Raw genomic sequence first — 6,081 nt, 5'->3', positions numbered from 1 at the left:
TTTTGATGTTGGTCAAGTCATCTCACCTCTTTGGGACACAGTTCCCTCATCTGTAAAATGAGACTTCCAGGGTTGGATCAAAACCATCTATGTGATCTTGGCTTTGATACCTTAAGCAGATCATAAAATGTCTTAATCAGTTAATAAATCAATCAATAACTCATAAGCTTTAGACTATGTGTGAAAAGTCTTTGAAAATTGTTTATTATTTAAAATTCATTTATTTAATTTTAGTTTTCAACATTTACTTCCATAAGCTTTTGAGTTTTAAATTTTCTCCCTCTCCCTTCCCTTCCCCCTCCCTAAGATGGTGTACAATCTGATAAAGGCTCCCCATATGCATTCTTATTAAACATATTTTCACATTAGTCCTGTTGTAAAGAAGAATTAGAATGAATGGGAGAGCCACAAGAAAGAAAAAAAACAAAACAAAACCGAGAGAGAGAGAGAGAGAGAGAGAGAGAGAGAGAGAGAGAGAGAGAGAGAGAGAGAGAGAGAGAGAAAATAGTGTGCTTCAATCTACAGTCGGACTTCACAGTTCTTTCTCTGGATGTGGATTGCTTTTTCCATCATGAGTCATTTGGAGTTGTTATAGATCTTTGCATTGCTAAGACATAAGTCTTTCAAAGTTAGTAATCAAACAATGTGACTGTTCCTGTGTACAATGGTCTATTATTTCTGCTTATTTGACTCAGTATCATTTCATGTAAGTCTTTCCAGGTTTTTCTGAAGTTGGTCTGCTCATCATTTCTTATAGCACAATAGTATTCCATTACATTCAATTTATATACCACAACTTGTTCAGTCATTCCCCAATGTCCCCTCAGTACATCCCCCCAGTTTCCAATTCTTGGCCACCACAAAAAGAGCTGCTATGAATATTTTTGTACATGTGGGTCTTTTCCCATTTTTATGCTGTCTTTGGGATACAGATCTAGACGTGATATTGCTGGGTCAAAAGGTATACACATTTTTATAACCCTTTGGGCATAGCTCCAAATTGTCAACTGAATGGTTGAATCAGTTCACAACTCCACAACAGTGCGTTAGTGTTCTGATTTTCCTATGTCTTCTTCAGTATTTATCATTTTCCTATTTTGCATATTAGCCAATCTGATAGGTGTGATGTAGTATCTGAGAGTTGTTTTGATTTCCATTTCTCTAATTAATAATGAATTTATAGCATTTTTATATAATTATGGATAACCTTAATTTCTTCATCTAAAACTGCCTATTCATATCTCTTCACTATTTATCAATTGGGGAATGACTTGCATTCTTAAAAATTTGATTCAGTTCTCTATTTTAGAAATGAGACTTTAGAAATCAGAGAAACTGGTTGTAAAAATTAACCAATTTTGTGCTTCTCTCGTAATCTTGATTGCATTGGCTTTGTTTATGCAAAAACTTTTCAATTTAATGTAATCAAGATTATATATCATAATGTTCTCTGCCTCATGTTTGGTCATGAATTCTTACATTCTCCATAAATCTGACAAGTAAACTAGTTCTTGCTCTCCCAGTTTCCTTATAGTATTAGCCTTTATATTTAAAACGTGTACCCATTTAGACTTTCTTTTGGTGTATGGTTTAAAATCTTAGTCTATTCCCAGTTTCTACCATATTATTTTCTAATTTCCCTAGCAGTTTTTTGTCAAATAGTGAGTCCTTATCCCAGAAGTTGGGATCTTTGGGTTTATCAAACAGTAGCTTACTGGAGTCATTGACTGCTGTGTCTTAGGTACCTAACCTATTCCACTGATCCAGCACTCCATTTCTTAGCCAGTGCCAAGGAATTTTGATGATTGCTGCTTTATAATATAAGATCTGGTAGAGCTAGGCCACCTTCTCTAGCACTTCTTTTCATTAATCCCCTTGATATTCTGGACCTTTTGTTCTTCCAGATGAATTTTGTTACTATCTTTTCTAGCTCTATGAAATATTTTTGGTACTTTGATTGGTATGGCACTGAATTAATTTAGGTAGAATTGTCATTTTTATTATATTAGCTCAGCCTCCCCATGAGCAACGGATATTTTTCCAATTATTTAGGTCTTACTTCATGTAAGTTGTTTACTGAAGTGAAATAATGACAGATAATAAACCAGTTCTAGGGGAGGAGGTATTATTATCAGTCCCTATGAGTCCTGGAAAAAAAATTCAGTTAGTTGGAATTGAGGAGTTTTCAGAAAGTAGAACAAGTACAGGGTTCTAACTAAATCCACTGATAAGGCATCACCTGAGGCAGGGGCAAGGGCAGAGGACGAGAGGCTTTGGCTTTGGCCTTAAGTTTCATATACTCCTGCCCACTTTGGTCAGAGTTCCCTACAGAGTTTTGAAGGGTCTGGAGGGGATTAGACTTCCCAAAGACCCTTTGGTGTTCTAGTTCCATCCTTAGATCAGTTGATGGCAATGTCTTCCCTGGCAGCCAAGGACAGATTATATAGATCTATGCTTCTACAAGTTGGAGGAAAGGAAGGATACCTTGACCAAGGGTACTCCCTTAGCATCCCTTGGGGATTGAGTTAATTAAGGCCTGAACTATAGGGAGAAAACCAAGACTCATAGCAATGATGAGGCTTGCCCATGGTCACACAAGCACTAAGTAGGAGAGCTAAAATTTGAATTCAGGGCTTTTGGGTTCAGGGCTAGTGACTTTTATATTACTCTTAATTTTGCATTTATTTATATTGACATAATTAATATATTTAAATTGCATAGCATATAATTATATAATAGATATAACATAATAACTTCATATTAACCTATCCCCCAACACACACACACACATACACACAGACACACAAGACATACACACAGACACAGACATACACACACAGACATACACACACACATACACACACATACACACATACACATACACACACACATACACACACACATACACACACACATACACACACACATACACACACACATACACACACACACATACACACACACATACACACACATACACACACACATACACACACACACACACACGCACACCCCTTAGCTTTATAAGTCTCCCTTCTCATTGAGCCTAGTTCAGTGATTCGTCCCCCAATTGTCTCAAAACATTCCAAATTCATCATTTCATTAGAATGGGCACCACCTCCCCCAATATCATTTTCAACCTGACCAAACCAAGCTAGGCTGTTTCTCCCCGAATAATCTATCTGGGTTCCTGATGCTGAAAAGTCTCTGACTTCATAGGACATGTGTTTCACTGCCATAGCCTTTGAGAAGTCAGGGTCCCATACCCAGTACAATGAGACATGGGAGGAAGATTTGCTTTGAGGGGCTGACTACTTTTAAGGAGAAGACAATAAATTCATCACATTCCTCAGTATAGAGAAAAGAAACTCATCTTGAAAACATGAGTGCTACAGTTTACATAAGCCCATGATATCTCTATTTAAAAAAAATATATAAAATGACTACTCCAAAGGTTCTTGGATGAAAATTTCCTCCCCTTCACACACTGAGACTGGCCTTTTCCTCTTCCTCACACATTCATTCCATCACTAACTCAATGTCCTTGCACAAACTATCTTCTATTGCTGGAATGTTCCACCTTCTCACTACACCTCAGACTCCAGAGCTTCTTTTAAAGCAAAGGTTAGGTGCTATCTCCTACATTGAAGCCTTGTCCGGTCCATGCAGCTGCTAACACATCACATTTATGTGGTATATAAATATAAAAATATATAAGAGACTGGGTTCTAGAATCTAAACTAAGGGTCCTTAATCTTTTCTGTTGCCATGTCGTTGGCAGTCTGGTGAAATTTACAGACCCCTTCTCAGAATGATGGTTTTTAAAAGCGTAAAATTAAACACATAGGAAACTCATTATAATGAAATTCAATTGTAAAACTATGTTTACAGAAGAAGCCCATGAACCACAGGTTAAAAATCGCTGCAGGGAAATGTCCTCTCTAGGGTCTCATCCTTCTGAATGATGAATACCTCAACCACTATTTCAGGAAAAACAAACAAACCAAAAAAAAATCCTTTACTTGAGTCTTGACTCTCAAGTCAAGTCCACAGTCTCTCCAGTAGACTTTCCTTCTCCAGTAAGTTGTGGCTGAAACAACTTTACCCCAACCATGAATGATGTATGTCAATCTATTCCCTTATGGCTTCATTTTTCCCCCAGATAATATCTCCTCCTTCCCTCAGAACTACTACCCTAAGTTTGGTGTCTCCTCCACCAGAATACAAGTTCCTTGAGTAAAAGGATTGTTTTTTATTTGTATCCTCAGAATTTAGTGTAGAGCTAAGTAGTGAGTGGTTAATAAATGCTCACTCCTCCCTCTCTCCCTCCTTCCCTTCCTCCCTCGCTTCCTTCCTTCCTTCCTTCCTTCCTTCCTTCCTTCCTTCCTTCCTTCCTTCCTTCCTTCCTTCCTTCCTTCCTTCCTTCCTTTCTTCTTTCTTTCCTTCCTTCCTTCTCTTTTTCTCCTGATAGAATGTAAGTATCTTGAGTGTAGGGACTGCTTCATTTTTATATGTACATATATGCCAAATCTCTAGGTGGACTTGGCAATGTCAGTGCCTTAATTTCTCTCACCTTTGTGGTATTGTCAGAAGCCAATTTCAGGTGCCAAAGGAGTCTTTTCCTATTGAGTCCTTTATTGACGTTTTTTCTTATCACCATGACCTTGTTCAAACAGCTCTTGTCTTCCACTTAATTTAATTTTGCCTCCTAAGAAAAGAAGTGGGATATACTCTGAAACTGAAGGAGCACAGCAGCCTCAGAATTCCTCAAAAGGTGAGTTGAGGGGAAAAGGGAGCCTTTTTTTCCCGAACAAAGGAATACAATTTCTTTTGTGACAATGTATTAATAGACCTGCTGAACCTACTAAGAGCTGTGAGGTAGTCCAGCGAAAAGAGTGGCAGGTCTGAAGTGAGGAAGATGAGTCTTTCTGACTTAAAAATCCACCTTCAGACACTTAACTGTGTGAACCTGGGGAAGTCACTTAACCCTGATTGCCTCAGTTTCCATATATGTCTATATAGAGAGACACACACACATACATACATACATACATACATACATACATACATACATACATTAGATACAAGTTCCCACAGTTATGGTTCAAAACATCACCACATTTGTGCAGAATTATGTAATGAAAATGGGAACATCTATTGTGGCTGTGCAGTGAGATACGGGGATGAGGTAATGTCACCTTGTGAGGCTGTTGCTGGTAATATGTGTTCTTTGTCTGTTGATCTATAAAAAAAGTGGTCACTGGTCAGTGAATGGGGAACCTTTGGGTTGAGTGAACAAGCTACAATGCTGTGTGTTCCTTGATTGGCCCCCATCAAGGCATGGGGGGAATCTGTGCTTGCCTCCACTGCCCCCGTTGAGCCTTGAGGGGATTTAGGCAATATGCATAAGCTGGGTCTCCGTTGACCCCACTGAGACATAGGGATAGTTGTCCCATCTTCTCCCCAGCTCCTGCAAGAAGGGTGATTAGGGAATGCTGTAAGAGTTTGTGATCCATCAGCAGCCTCTTCTGAGAAAACTAGACTAAAGTAAGATTATTAACCCTTTGTTAATGTGTTTCCTGTCTGACCAAATCAAGAGTGAACCTGTGCTAGCAGCCCTCCTATGTGCTGTGTTTATCTGTCTTACAAGCCTGAACTGGGTAAGTCCCCCAGATCAGAGCTCACTGGTTCCCTTGACCCCTGTGTCTCCAGTGAAGTACAATGGAACTAACCCTGATTTGGGAGTCAGGAGGGTCAGTTTCATATTCTACTTTCATTATGGCTATATAGGGCCTTAACCTCAAAGATCCTATTTTTTTATTTTTCCCCTTTCAGTCTTTAATTGGAGCAGGAGGAGGGTGGTTACCATCAGTGATACATAAAATAAAGGAAGGGATCATACCATGTTCTAAAATGCTCATAAGTGAATCAAAGGAAGTTCAGAAGGAGGCACAAATAGGGTACTTGTGAGAGTCATGTGAATTTTTTATCTACTTAAAGGAAAAATCCAAGAGTTTTAAAGGGAGATTCACTGTTTTATGTAGAATCTTCCTTTTGTGTTCTGTTGGGAGTATGGGTATG

Source organism: Notamacropus eugenii, chromosome 3, assembly GCF_028372415.1.
Source record: "Notamacropus eugenii isolate mMacEug1 chromosome 3, mMacEug1.pri_v2, whole genome shotgun sequence".
NCBI lineage: Eukaryota > Metazoa > Chordata > Mammalia > Diprotodontia > Macropodidae > Notamacropus > Notamacropus eugenii.
This window is presented reverse-complemented; position numbering follows the sequence as displayed.